This window comes from Lissotriton helveticus, chromosome 5_1 (assembly GCF_964261635.1).
Source record: "Lissotriton helveticus chromosome 5_1, aLisHel1.1, whole genome shotgun sequence".
Lineage (NCBI taxonomy): Eukaryota > Metazoa > Chordata > Amphibia > Caudata > Salamandridae > Lissotriton > Lissotriton helveticus.
In genome coordinates this window covers 984,880,087-984,892,786 of record NC_136065.1, presented here as the reverse complement: position 1 = coordinate 984,892,786, position 12,700 = coordinate 984,880,087, and the positions used below count along the sequence as shown (strand labels likewise).

The 12,700-nt window shown below is 52.0% G+C and overlaps 1 pseudogene; it reads right to left on the bottom strand.

The window, feature by feature from the left end:
- Nucleotides 1-1,660: 1,660 nt before the first annotated feature.
- Nucleotides 1,661-12,358, bottom strand: LOC144752577 (aconitate hydratase, mitochondrial pseudogene; annotated as a pseudogene).
- Nucleotides 12,359-12,700: the final 342 nt, after the last annotated feature.

Sequence of the window (12,700 nt, the reverse complement as noted above, 5' to 3'; positions counted from 1 at the left end):
ATCCATCCATCCTGAATCCATGACATTCATCCATCCATCCTGCATCTATGACATTCATCCATCCATCCTGAATCCATGACATCCATCCATCCTGCATCAATGACATTCATCCATCCATCCTGCATCCATGACATTCATCCATCCATCCTGGATCTATGACATTCATCCATCCATCCTGAATCCATGACATCCATCCATCCTGCATCAATGACATTCATCCATCCATCCTGCACCAATGACATTCATCCATCCATCCTGCATCCATGATTCATCCATCCATCCTGCATCTATGGCATTCATCCATCCATCCTGAATCCATGACATTCATCTATCCATCCTGCATCAATGACATCCATCTATCCATCCTGAATCAATGACATTCATCCATTCATCCTGAATCAATGACATTCATCCATCCATCCTGCATCCATGATTTCAAACTCTCCTACTTGACATTCATCCATCTACCCTTCATCAATAGAATTCAATTCATCCATTCTCGCAGCATCCATGACCACCCCCCTCTCCCTCCCCCATCCACCAGTATCCCCGGCAGGTTGCTGTGCCTGATATCCACCAGCGGGTGCCGCAGTGTCAATTGAGGCAAATTCAACATGCGCTTGCGTCACGGCCTGCAACGCTTTGCATTATGGACTTTTCACGCAGGTCCTTTGCGTGGCTTTATTTGACCCCTCTGGTGGAGTCCATTGCATGCATTGCAAAGACCAGCCGTGTGCCATAAAAAGGGGGCCGCTGGCGGTGCGGGCCGGGGGATTAGAAAGAGCGCCAACCAAACTCTACTCCGCACTGAATGTTTCCCAAAATACCGACACATGGCGATTGGCGAAAGCAAAAAAAAAAAAAAAAGAAATGATAAAAATTAAGACCGCATTCTAACTTCAAAGCGCGGACGGTGAAGCTCGCAGGATGTCGGGGGCTTGCACAAAGCCGGCTTAACACTTCCCTGCAGTAAATCAAAGTGACATGCCCTTGGGGCACAGGGGCAAGCACCCACCCCACCCGACCCCAGCGCCACCCCTGAATCCAGTCAGCAGCAACATTGTGCGTGCAGATGCACTGCAGTCACGGGCGGCTCGCGGGGAGGGGGATGTGGTGAGGGGGTGTCGCGGGGGTGGGGGGGAAGGTGGGTATTAAAATAAAATTTTAAAATCCTACCTGATGTCCTGAGCAGGTCCGAACCGCCCCAAGTCCGTCCGTTGGCGCCTACAGCCCCTCTAAGCCAATCCTGGAGCTGCCAGCAGCGCCAGGGCATGGCTATTCTTCGCCTGCTACATGCCCATTAGAGCCCAAAGGGCTCCCAATGGGCATGCGCAAACAAGTCAAAACACAAGTGCGCATGAGTGGGCACGGTGCGAAAATTCGCCCTCCGTCCCCACTCATGCGCACTTGTGTTGTGCTGCTGCCTGTTGCCCCCCCACTGGTCTGACAATCATGTCAGTCAACATGACGCGGACCGCCCACCCCCTTCGGGGTGGGCGGTCCGGCGTTATGTTGACTGACATGATTGTCAGTTCTCCCTCGGCGTCTTGGAACTTAAGTAAACTGAGAGTTTACTTAAGTTCAAAGACGCCGAGGGAGCTGCGGGCGGGGGGGGCTACTCCCCCACGCCCCAATGGACGCACCGCGCCTGCAAAATAGGCTATAACTGCAGCTGTTTCATGGGGTAAAGTGCACTGCCAGCCTGGGTCTCGTTGAAGGTGTGGTTCAGCAGGACGGTGTCTGTGCTGCCGTTCTGATGCTTGATGATGCACTACAGGGGCTTGCCCGCTGCAAAGTCTTGGAGTCCAGCGATCGTAATCTTGTCCTCTGGGTGAACTTTGTCATGGTCTGCGAAAGTGAGGGGCAGCAGACCCTGCTTCTTTAGGTTCATTTCATGGATCCTGGTGAAGCTTTTGGTGATAATGGCCAGTCCACCCAAGTGTCGTGGTTCCAGGGCAGTGTAGTAAGTAAACTGCAGCCACTTTTCTTGCCAGAAAGGTAATTTATTCAGAGAGAGACAACAGGAATCCCAACGCTAGCTGGCCAAGTACAAACTACCCCTCCTAAGATTCTAGGATCAGTCAGAGCCATCAGCGTTCTGGAATTAGCATGACATAGGGAAAGATCATAGAGATAACATAGGGAAATATCATAGAGATAAGAATACAAGTAATATACAACACATCTGCTCTCAGTATACAGAAAAGAAAACCACCATTACAATAAAACAACTAAAAACAAAAATAGTATATTGGGATTAATCACAACAATAATCATTCAAATACAAAGGTGGTCTACGAAACCTTAAAGACCTGGAATTAACCTGGAAAGACACAGTACTGGAAGTAGAAGAATCAGAAGTGGCATTGGTCATACTACTGCAGCATTGTGAGTCAGTAGCATCACCTCCACCATCACTTCTCCTGTGAACTGGAAAAGAATATGGAGTAGTAGAATCTTCTGAAGAAGTAAACATATAACCACTATTCCTACCATTGTAATCATACTGATTTTCCCCAGTACCATCATAAGACATGCTTCCTTTTCCCTTCTGATATAACGCCACTCTTCTAATGTTCCACCTCTCACCATTTGTAAGAACAACATAGTGAGGAAATACTTCTTTTACAGTATATGGACCTCTAAATTTGGATAACCCTCTAGAGACCCTCCCAGGTTTCACCTTAATATAGTCCCCTTTAGAAATGTTAGAAGTACACGTCTTTACTCCCCCATTTATTTACAATTGATGATTATTGGATAACAAATCTTTTAACCAAGAAGGAGTTAAATTAGTACTCTGAACTCTTCCCCGCATAATTTCAAAAGGTGAATTGTTCTGAGTACCATGGGTGGTAGTACGGTAAGCATAAACCATATCTTGTACAAAATCATTGACAGAACACCCTTTCGAAAGTGCCATTTGTATCGTGCCTTTCACAAGTCTGTTAATTCGCTCACTGTAGCGGGGTGGGTAATAATGGGCAGGAGTCGAGTTTTGGTTTGTGCCGGTTTCATTTGCTGATACAAAAAGTCAGTACACGTCTTCCGGACTGGAACCCTCCGCGGAAATCAGCTTCTCTCTGCTCGGCGTCTTCTCCGTGTTCCCTCCTCCTTCCTCCATACTGGGCTCCGTCGGGTCTCTTCCTGATCCGTCTCCGTCGTGAGTTGCACTCCGCCGTGGGGGATGACACAAGAGAGGTCGTATCAGTTTCGAGTCATACCCCAACACAGGTAATCGGGAAAGGGAGGGAGGGGACACCAGCGGTGACTATCTACAACAAAGTGAGGGGACGTGGGGGTGTAGGAAGGGCAATAAGGGAAACGAAGGGAATCAGTTTACGTTACTGACCCACCCCTTCTCCCAACCCAGCCCGTGATACGCTTGCGTACCTCTGAGAGGCACACACCTCCTGGCATGCGGCTGGGCGGCTCGTGTTGCCGTTGGCCTCCTGGCTCCCGTGCCGCCGACGGGTCTCCCCTCTCCTCCTCCTCTCCCTCCGTAAATGAAATACTGGGTCCTCTGTTCGTCTCTCGCTTTGTTCCTCTCGCTCCGCGCCTCACCTCGCCACTCGCCTTCCGCTCCTCTGGTGTACAAGCACACCTGACTGCTTTCACCTGCCGTATTTGAGGCGTATCTGGACTCCTACTCTTCACTGTTCCCAAGCCAGTTAAAGGGCCCGCAGTCGTCATCTTCGGCATCACAGCTGTATTGTTCGTCGGAGCCAGTCCAGACCGGCGGTTGCGATGGCTGCAATGAAAGGAGGGGGGTCACATGGTGAATACCCACACAGGGTTGTAGGGTTCGTAGAATGAACCGGAGGCCTGTCGTCCCCTTTACACTCACATAGGCCATTTCCCTGTGGGTTGTAAAGGAAAGTTCTATGGTGTGAAACACCACAATTATTCAAGAAAGAACGCATAGTCTGAGAAACTAACTTCGTCCCATTATCTGTAATAATGGCACTAGGAAAACCCTCTTGTTGGAAAAGTAACTTTAAATGCTTTATGGTGGTCTCTGTAGTAATGTCCTTTAAGAAATCCACAGATAACCATTTACTGAATGAATGTGATCGTGGGACGATGGCAGGCCGGAAAATCAGGCTCGGAAGACGTATATAGTGGGCAATGGCGTGCCTTTTCTTTATTTAAACAAGGAAACAGAGTCAATACACCGCTGGAAAACTGCAGGATAGAAGTGAAGGTCCGGGGATGTGGAAGGACTTCCTGGTCTTCTTCTTTACTTGTCCTGTAGGGGTAGGTCCTTCGGGGAGGTCGGGCGCTGGGGTGGTCCTCGGAGGGAAAGAAACAATAACGAGCGGTTAGTCTTCCTGGACTTGGCGTGATTTGACCCTTAACCCACACCGGGAGGATCGTGGAGGGATCGACGGAGAGACAGTGAGGGAGGGGAGGCGGGACGGAGGCGGAAGGGAAGAGAGGAATAGACAAGAGTGATCGGTGAGGGGACGTGAGGAGGGGTTTTCTACCTTACTAAGTGCTATTCAGTGGTGCCGTGCTATACAGATATCATACAGTGAGGGCCGAGCCAGGTGACGCTAAAGGGAAACGTTCTCTACAAAGCACCTAATGTGCTACGAGGGTAGGAGACGCTGTACTCACACACTCTGCCGCAACTCCCTGGTGAGTTGCGGCCGCTCTTCAGCCACCTCCTCTGGACTCCACCAGTCCTCGCTCCACTCGTCTTCTTCTTCTTTCGCCTGTTCTGCTGCTGCTGCGGTCCGAGCCTCCTGCCACGAGTTCGCTGCTCCGACGGCTTCTCTGTCCTGGCGTCTTCCTTTTCCTGGTTCCGGTGAAGGCGAGGAGGAGGGACTTCCGGGGTCACGGGGGTGTGGTTCCGGTCTCAGACGGCTTCCGATAGGTTCCTGAAAAACAGAGAGGGGAGGGGTGCGGGTTGTCAAGGTAACGTCCATGGACGCCTCGGGCTCCGTTACCGAGAAGGGTGAGTTTCTGATACCAGGCGGTCCGGGGCGGGCTTGGGACGAAGCCGCACCACATTCCCTTCCCCTAGCTGTCCTTCTTGTACGGGTTGGGGAGATGGGGTACCGGGAGAGGAAGTCTGCATTCCCTTGCTCGGAGCCCTTACGGTGGATGGTTTTGAAACGGTACGGTTGTAATGACAAAAACCAGCGGAGGACCCGGTCATTGTGTCCCTTGTTCCGGGCCATCCATTCTAATGGGGCATGGTCGGTGTAAATGAGGAACTCCCTGCCGTCCAGATAGTACCGGAGACTCTCGACAGCCCATTTTATGGCGAGAGCCTCTTTTTCCACGACAGCATAGTTCATTTCGCGGGGAAACAGTTTTCTGCTCAGAAACAGGATCGGTCTCTCATTCCCTTTATCGTCTGGTTGGGAGAGGACTGCTCCCAGACCCTGGTCTGAAGCGTCAGTCTGCAACAAGAATGGTCGGGTGTAGTCTGGACTGACCAATACAGGCTCGGTGGTCAAGGAGAGCTTCAGTTCATGAAAGGCCTGCAACAGTAGGGGTGTAGGGTTTCTTAGGGTGTCCTCTGTCTTGGCTGTTTTCTTTAGGAGGTCCGTGAGGGGAGCCGCCCTCTGGGAAAAATTGGGGACGAACCTCCGATAATACCCTAGGAGGCCCAGAATGCTCGGAGGTCTTTGCGCGTCCTGGGGAAGGGGAGGGCTTGGATGGCTTCCACTTTGTTTTTTTGGGGCCGGATAACACCTTCCCCCAACAGGAAACCCAGGTGTTTGACCGTTTGGGCCGCTAGGGTGGTTTTGGCGGGGTTGATGGTAAACCCACAAGCCCCCAATGCAGTGACAACCCGACATAGGTGTTCCAGATGTAGTTCCCAGCTATCGCTAAATATGACGATGTCGTCAAGGTACGCACCTGCGTATAGGGAATGGGGTCTCGGAATCTGGTTCATGGCTCTTTGAAACGTAGCTGGCGCGCCATGAAGGCCGAAAGGCATGACTGTAAACTGGTATAACCCTGCCGGGGTAGAGAATGCTGTCTTTTTCTTGTCCTGTTCTCTTAGATGGATCTGCCAATACCCCTTACAGAGGTCGAGCGTGGAGATGTATTTGGCTTTCCCTATCCGTTCAACCATTTCGTCAACACGTGGTAAGGGATAAGTGTCAAAGGTAGATACCTTGTTTACCTCGCGGAAATCAATACAAAATCTTATCGACCCGTCGGGCTTGGGTACTAAAACTATAGGGGAGTTCCAGTCGCTTACGGAGGGCTCGATGATTCCCATACGCAGCATTTGCTCGACTTCCTGTTGTATGGTGTTCCTTCGGGCCTCGGGGACCCGGTATGGTCTCAACCTTACTGTCTTCCCAGGGTCTGTGTGAATGGCATGTTCTATGAGCGTGGTGTGCCCTGGGGAGGATGAAAACACCTGGCGGGAGGGCCGCAGTGCTTCCCGAAGGGACTGTTTTTGCCTCTCTGTCAGCTCGGGGTCAAAACAAGGCTCAAAGGGGAGTGTTGGGGGGTGGGCTTCACTGGCCATGACGGGACGGGGCCCCTCCCATTTCTTAAGGAGGTTGATATGGTAGATCTGTGTCGTACCTCTAGTGGGATCCAGCTCCAGCTCGTACGTCACGGGGGTCGTCTGTCGGAGGATGGTGTATGGGCCTTGCCATTGGCCTAACAGTTTTTGATCCGATGATGGCATCATCAAAAGGACCAAGTCTCCGACTGAAAAGGAACGGGTTCTGGTGCCTTTATCGTATTGTCTTTTCTGGTTGCTCTGGGCGTTTTCCATGTTTTGGCGGACGATATGCCGGATAACTGACAGGTGGGTTTTTAGGTTTTCCACGTACTCTGGGAGGGGACGTGTTCGGTCTGGTTCAGCTTCCCAAACCTCTTGGGCCATGTCTAGGAGGGTTCAGGGAGGCCGACCATACAGGAGCTCGAAAGGCGAACAGCCAGTGCTGCTCTGAGGTTTACAACGGATGGCAAACAGGGCCAAGGGCAACATCTCTTCCCATCTTTTGGCTTCCAGGGCCAATAGTTTTTTGAGGGTTTGTTTCAGCGTTGCATTGTAGCGCTCAACCAATCCATCCGTTTGCGGATGGTAGGCCGAGGTTCTGATCTGTTTTATACCAAGGTGAGAACATACCTGTTGCATAAGACTGGATACAAACGGGGTGCCCTGATCCGTTAGGATCTCCCGGGGAAATCCTACCCTGGAAAAGATAGCGATTAGGGCTTTAGCTATGCTTTGAGTAGTGGGATGACGTAGGGGAACTGCTTCCAGGAAGCGGGTGGCATGATCCACAAGGACTAGGGCGTAGCGACACCCACTGCGGGAGGGAAGGAGGGGTCCTATGATGTCCATCCCCACTCGACTGAACGGTACATCAATGAGGGGGAGAGGTAGTAAGGGAACTCTAGGAGGTCTGAACCTGCTGTTTTTCTGGCACACTGGACATTCCCGGCAATAGGTCTTTACTTGTTGATGGACGCCGGGCCAATAAAACTTCTCCAGTATGGTCTGACTCGTTTTTTCGTCCCCAAAATGTCCTCCCAGGAGATGGCTGTGGGCAAGGAATAGCACCTTGTCTCGGAAGGGACCGGGGATCAACAACTGGGGAGGTAGCTGGGGTCCACCTTTCCGATATAACAGTCCTGTTTTCTTAAAAAAATAGGGACCTACTTGCAAGGGTTCTTCGTTGTCTACGGCCCTTGCCCAGGCTTCCTGTAGGAGGGGGTCTTCCCTTTGTGCGGCCCTGAATTCTCTGTCTGTCTGCCAGGGATGTTCGTCTGGTATTGTGGGGAACGCACTGGCGTAGTTCTGCCTTTCTTGGCGTCGCTGGGTCCGTGTTTTCTTGGGTCGGGAGGCCGGGACCCTTACCGGCTGGTCCTGAAAGAACGGGGCTTCCTTCCACCATCGAGCGAACGAGTCCGTCGGAAGGCCTGAATAATCGCTTCCCAGAATAGCCTGTTCTGGAAGGGTGGGTACAAGTCCGACAGTGAGCTCGGTTCCGGGATCAGCGGGGTGTTGCACTCGTATCCGGGCAGTCGGGTACCTTTTTGTATCACCGTGGACACATTGTATGTCGACCACACCAGTGGGAGGACCAACAGGAGTCGCCATGTCTTGAGGCCTTAGGACACTTTGCCGACATCCCGTATCAGCGAGAGCAAGCACATGAGGACCATCAATTCGCACTGGACAGTGGAACGGGGGAGGCGAGGCCCCCGGGTTGACACAGACATAGTTCCGGAGGAGGCCTACCTCCATAGGTTCCTCCTTCTGGGGGCACATGCGGGCGATGTGTCCAAAACCCCCGCAGTTATAACATTGTGGTCCTAGGTTAGGTGGTCGGTACAAGGCCGTGGCGGGCAATAGGGGAGGTGGGTCGGGTCTCCGGGGAAGCGGTGGTCGGTGTGGACGAACACTAGCAGGGGAGTGCTGTCGGCTGTGGTGCTCTTCTCTACTCCGTTGGAGCTCTTGGGCTCGGTTGTAGGCCGCAGCGATCTCGACGGCCGTCTCGAGGGTGAGACGGGCATGTTGTCTTACCCACCTCTGGGTGGCTGGATGTAGGGAAGCCAGGAATTGCTCCAAGTAGATTTTACCATGGATGTCTTCCTTTGAGGATGTGTCAGGTCTCAGCCATCGATTAGCCAGGTCCTGAATGCGGAAGGAGAAGGCCCTGGGGTTTTCTTGCGGTCCTTCTTTGGCCTGCCGCAGCTTAACCCTATAGGTCTCATCATCGATGCCCAACCGCTCCAGGATGCATTTCTTAATGTCAATGTAGGGGGTGTTCCCCTGGATGTTGGCTTGCTGGTAGGCGGCCTGTAGATCGCCGGTCAACAGGGGACCCAGATATTGGCCCCACCAGTCGACGGGCCAGGAGGCGGCCTGGGCAAGTCTTTCGAAATTGGTGAAAAAGTAGTCCGGGTCCTCACCCGGCACATACTTTTGCAAGACTATCGAAGGGAGGGAGGCTACCGGTCTTTGCTGGCCCAGGGCGTTGCTGAGTTTTCCCATGGCCTGGTCGTGTGCGACTCCCTGACCTTTGAGGACGTCATGTAGCTGACCCCTGTCGTCCTCGGCGGTCTTCAGGAACCGTTCCATGAGCGTTCCCCACTGCTCCTGGGTCTCCGCCATTTTCTTCACGACGGCCTCCATGCTTCCAGCGGATCCCACTTCTGACACCACCTGTGATCGTGGGATGATGGCGGGCCGGAAAATCAGGCTCGGAGCACGTATATAGTGGGCAATGGCGTGCCTTTTCTTTATTTAAACAAGGAAACAGAGTCAATACACCGCTGGAAAACTGCAGGATAGAAGTGAAGGTCCGGGGATGTGGAAGGACCTCCTGGTCTTCTTCTTTACTTGTCCTGTAGGGGTAGGTCCTTCGGGTATGTCGGGCGCTGGGGTGGTCCTCGGAGGGAAAGAAACAATAACGAGCGGTTAGTCTTGCTGGACTTGGCGTGGTTTGACCCTTAACCCACAACGGGAGGATCGTGGAGGGATCGACGGAGAGACAGTAAGGGAGGGGAGGCGGGACGGAGGCGGAAGGGAAGAGAGGAATAGACAAGAGTGATCGGTGAGGGGACGTGAGGAGGGGTTTTCTACCTTACTAAGTGCTATACAGTGGTGCCGTGCTATACAGATATCATACAGTGAGGGCCGAGCCAGGTGACGCTAAAGGGAAACGTTCTCTACAAAGCACCTAATGTGCTACGAGGGTAGGAGACGCTGTACTCACACACTCTGCCGCAACTCCCTGGTGAGTTGCGGCCGCTCTTCAGCCGCCTCCTCTGGACTCCACCAGTCCTCGCTCCACTTGTCATCTTCTTCTTTCGCCTGTTCTGCTGCTGCTGCGGTCCGAGCCTCCTGCCACGAGTTCGCTGCTCCGACGGCTTCTCTGTCCTGGCGTCTTCCTTTTCCTGGTTCCGGTGAAGGCGAGGAGGAGGGACTTCCGGGGTCATGGGGGTGTGGTTCCGGTCTCAGACGGCTTCCGATAGGTTCCTGAAAAACAGAGAGGGGAGGGGTGCGGGTTGTCAAAGTAACGTCCATGGACGCCTCGGGCTCGGTTACCGAGAAGGGTGAGTGTCCGATACCAGGCGGTCCGGGGCGGGCTTGGGACGGAGCCGCACCACAATGAATCAATAGAAACAACTGCAAAACGTCGCCAAATTGTAGTAAGTAAACTGCAGCCACTTTTTTTGCCAGAAAGGTAATTTATTCAGAGAGACAACAGGAATCCCAATGCTAGCTGGCCAAGTACAAACTGCCCCTCCTAAGATTCTAGGATCAGTCAGAGCCATCACCGTTCTGGAATTAGCATGACATAGGGAAAGATCATAGAGATAACATAGGGAAATATCATAGAGATAAGAATACAAGTAATATACAACAGGCAGCATGCTCCCGGCTTGACCCCTCACCATAGTTTTCATCCCTAATCACAACCCAGCTGATGCCATGTTTCTTGTAGTAGCGGGCGGTATCTGGAACGACTCCATACTCCTGCATTAGGGCGTTCTTCACTGAGTTGGCCTTATTGTTCTCAATGTCGATGGCTCGGACCAGCAGATCATTTGAAATATTGTCCAGATAACCATGGAACTTTAGCCAAGGTCCAGCAGCAGATATGCGATCTGTGGTGCACTTCCCCTTTACCTTGATGAGTATCTGCATGTCTTCCAGGTCCTTTCATCCCATTTTTCGAAAGTCTGCAGCAGCTGCAGACGCTGACTGGTGGGACTGACTTCCACTCTTTGAGTCCTGCCGTCACTGGGAGGGTACTGGTAAGTGTCCTGACCTGGGTCAAAGTCCGCTTTTGGAAGCTCATCAGCATCTGGTGGCTCCAGCTTGAACTTCTCTCTGTTGGCCCCAACAAGGAAATCCCACTCTGGGTCAAACTTCAAGGTCCCAGCGAGGGACAATGCGCTCACAATCTCTGGCAAGGTGACAAAGGCGTGGGTCTCTGGGTTGGTATCATCCCTCCCAGTAAAATTACGGTTGTATGAGGTCACAATGGTGTTTTTCTCCCCCTTCTTGATGTCCTTCCTGTCCCACTGTCCAATGCAAGGGCCACAGGCATTCGCCAGAACTACACTTCCCACATCACGCAGAATCTGGGCATATCCGTCTCACTCAATGGTAGCTCTGATCTGCTCAGAGCCTCGGGTGATGGTGAACTGGGACTTGCACTTAACCCCATGTGCCAAGGCTTGCTTTGCCACAGCAGCTGAACGTCCCATGTCCTCGTAGCTGGAGTTGGTTCAGCTGCCTATGAGACCAACTCTGATGTCCAGAGGCCAGCCTTTCTACTCTGCCATGGTCCCCACCTCAGACACAGGGTTGGCCAGGTCTGGTGTGAACAGCCCATTGATATGAGGTTTTAGCTGGTTCAAGTCTATTTCTATCAGCTCGTCGTACTCGCATCCTTCACCAGGTACTAGTTCCTTGGCAAATTCATCTGCCAGAACCGTGATCTCACTCCTTCCGGTCTTGCTCAGGTATTTCTGCATGCAGTGATTGTAGGGGAAGACTAAAATGGTTGCACCAATCTCAGCGCCCATGTTGCAGATTGTTGCCATACCTGTGCAAGAAATAGCCTCTACACCAGGACCGTGGTACTCCACAATGGCACCCATGCCACCCTTCACAGTCAGGATGCCAGCCACCTTCAGAATCACATCCTTGGTAGAAGAGCACCAATTCAGCTTCACTCCAATGACCTTTGGACACTTCAGCTCCCAGGGAATATTTGCCATGACATCAACAGCATCCGCTCCTCCAACGCCGATACAAATTCCCCCCAAGCCACCATCATTTATGGGGTGTGGGAGTCTGTACCAATCAGCAACACTACTGGGAAGGCATAGTTCTCCAGAATGATCTGATGAATTATGCCAGACCCAGGTTTCCAGAAGCCCACACCATACTTCGATCCAGCTGTTGCCAGGAAGTTGTAGACCTCCTGATTAATATCCTTGGCCCTACGCAGATTTTTATCCCCACCGGGCTGCGCCTCAATCAGGTGATCACAGTGAATGGTGGCAGGCATAGCCACCCATGGTAGGCCACTGCTGATGAACTGGAGCATGGCCATCTGTGCTGTGGCGTCCTGCATTGCCACGCGGTCCGGTAGCAGACGCAGGTATGTGCTTCCGCGCTCCAGATGGCCATACACTATCTTCTCCGACAAGGTCAGTGGACGATCCAGCCGCTTCCGCACAATGTCAATCTTCTTCTGCAGTGTCTCATAGTTTATGTAATTGTAAGGCTAGAAGTAACTTACTGCCACCTTGTGCTTCTGGTAGAGGGTGGCAGAGACATGATACCGCCGGACCCCATGGATCAGGATTGCTGGAGGCGGCCGGCTGACACACAGCAGGACACCATTTTCTTCTCTGACAGTCCGTGTAGGTGTTTGTTGATGTCGTGACATTTGGAACTTGTCATTTGTAACCTGATTAAGGTTTGGCACAGATCTCCACAACTACAAAAGCACAAACTCACCGTTTTTTTTTTAACTAGAATTCAGTCCATGACGTAAAATTGAATACAGCGTGCTGCTCAAGACACTTTATCCATTTGATGTATCTGCATAGAACATACATGCCAAACAGACCTGATTCAGTCGGGAGACTCGTCTGTTGTTCAATAGAAGCCAATGGGAGAAATGTATTCTCCATATTCTTTTTTTTTTATCTCACACTTTCCTCCTCTAAAGTGTTGGCATGT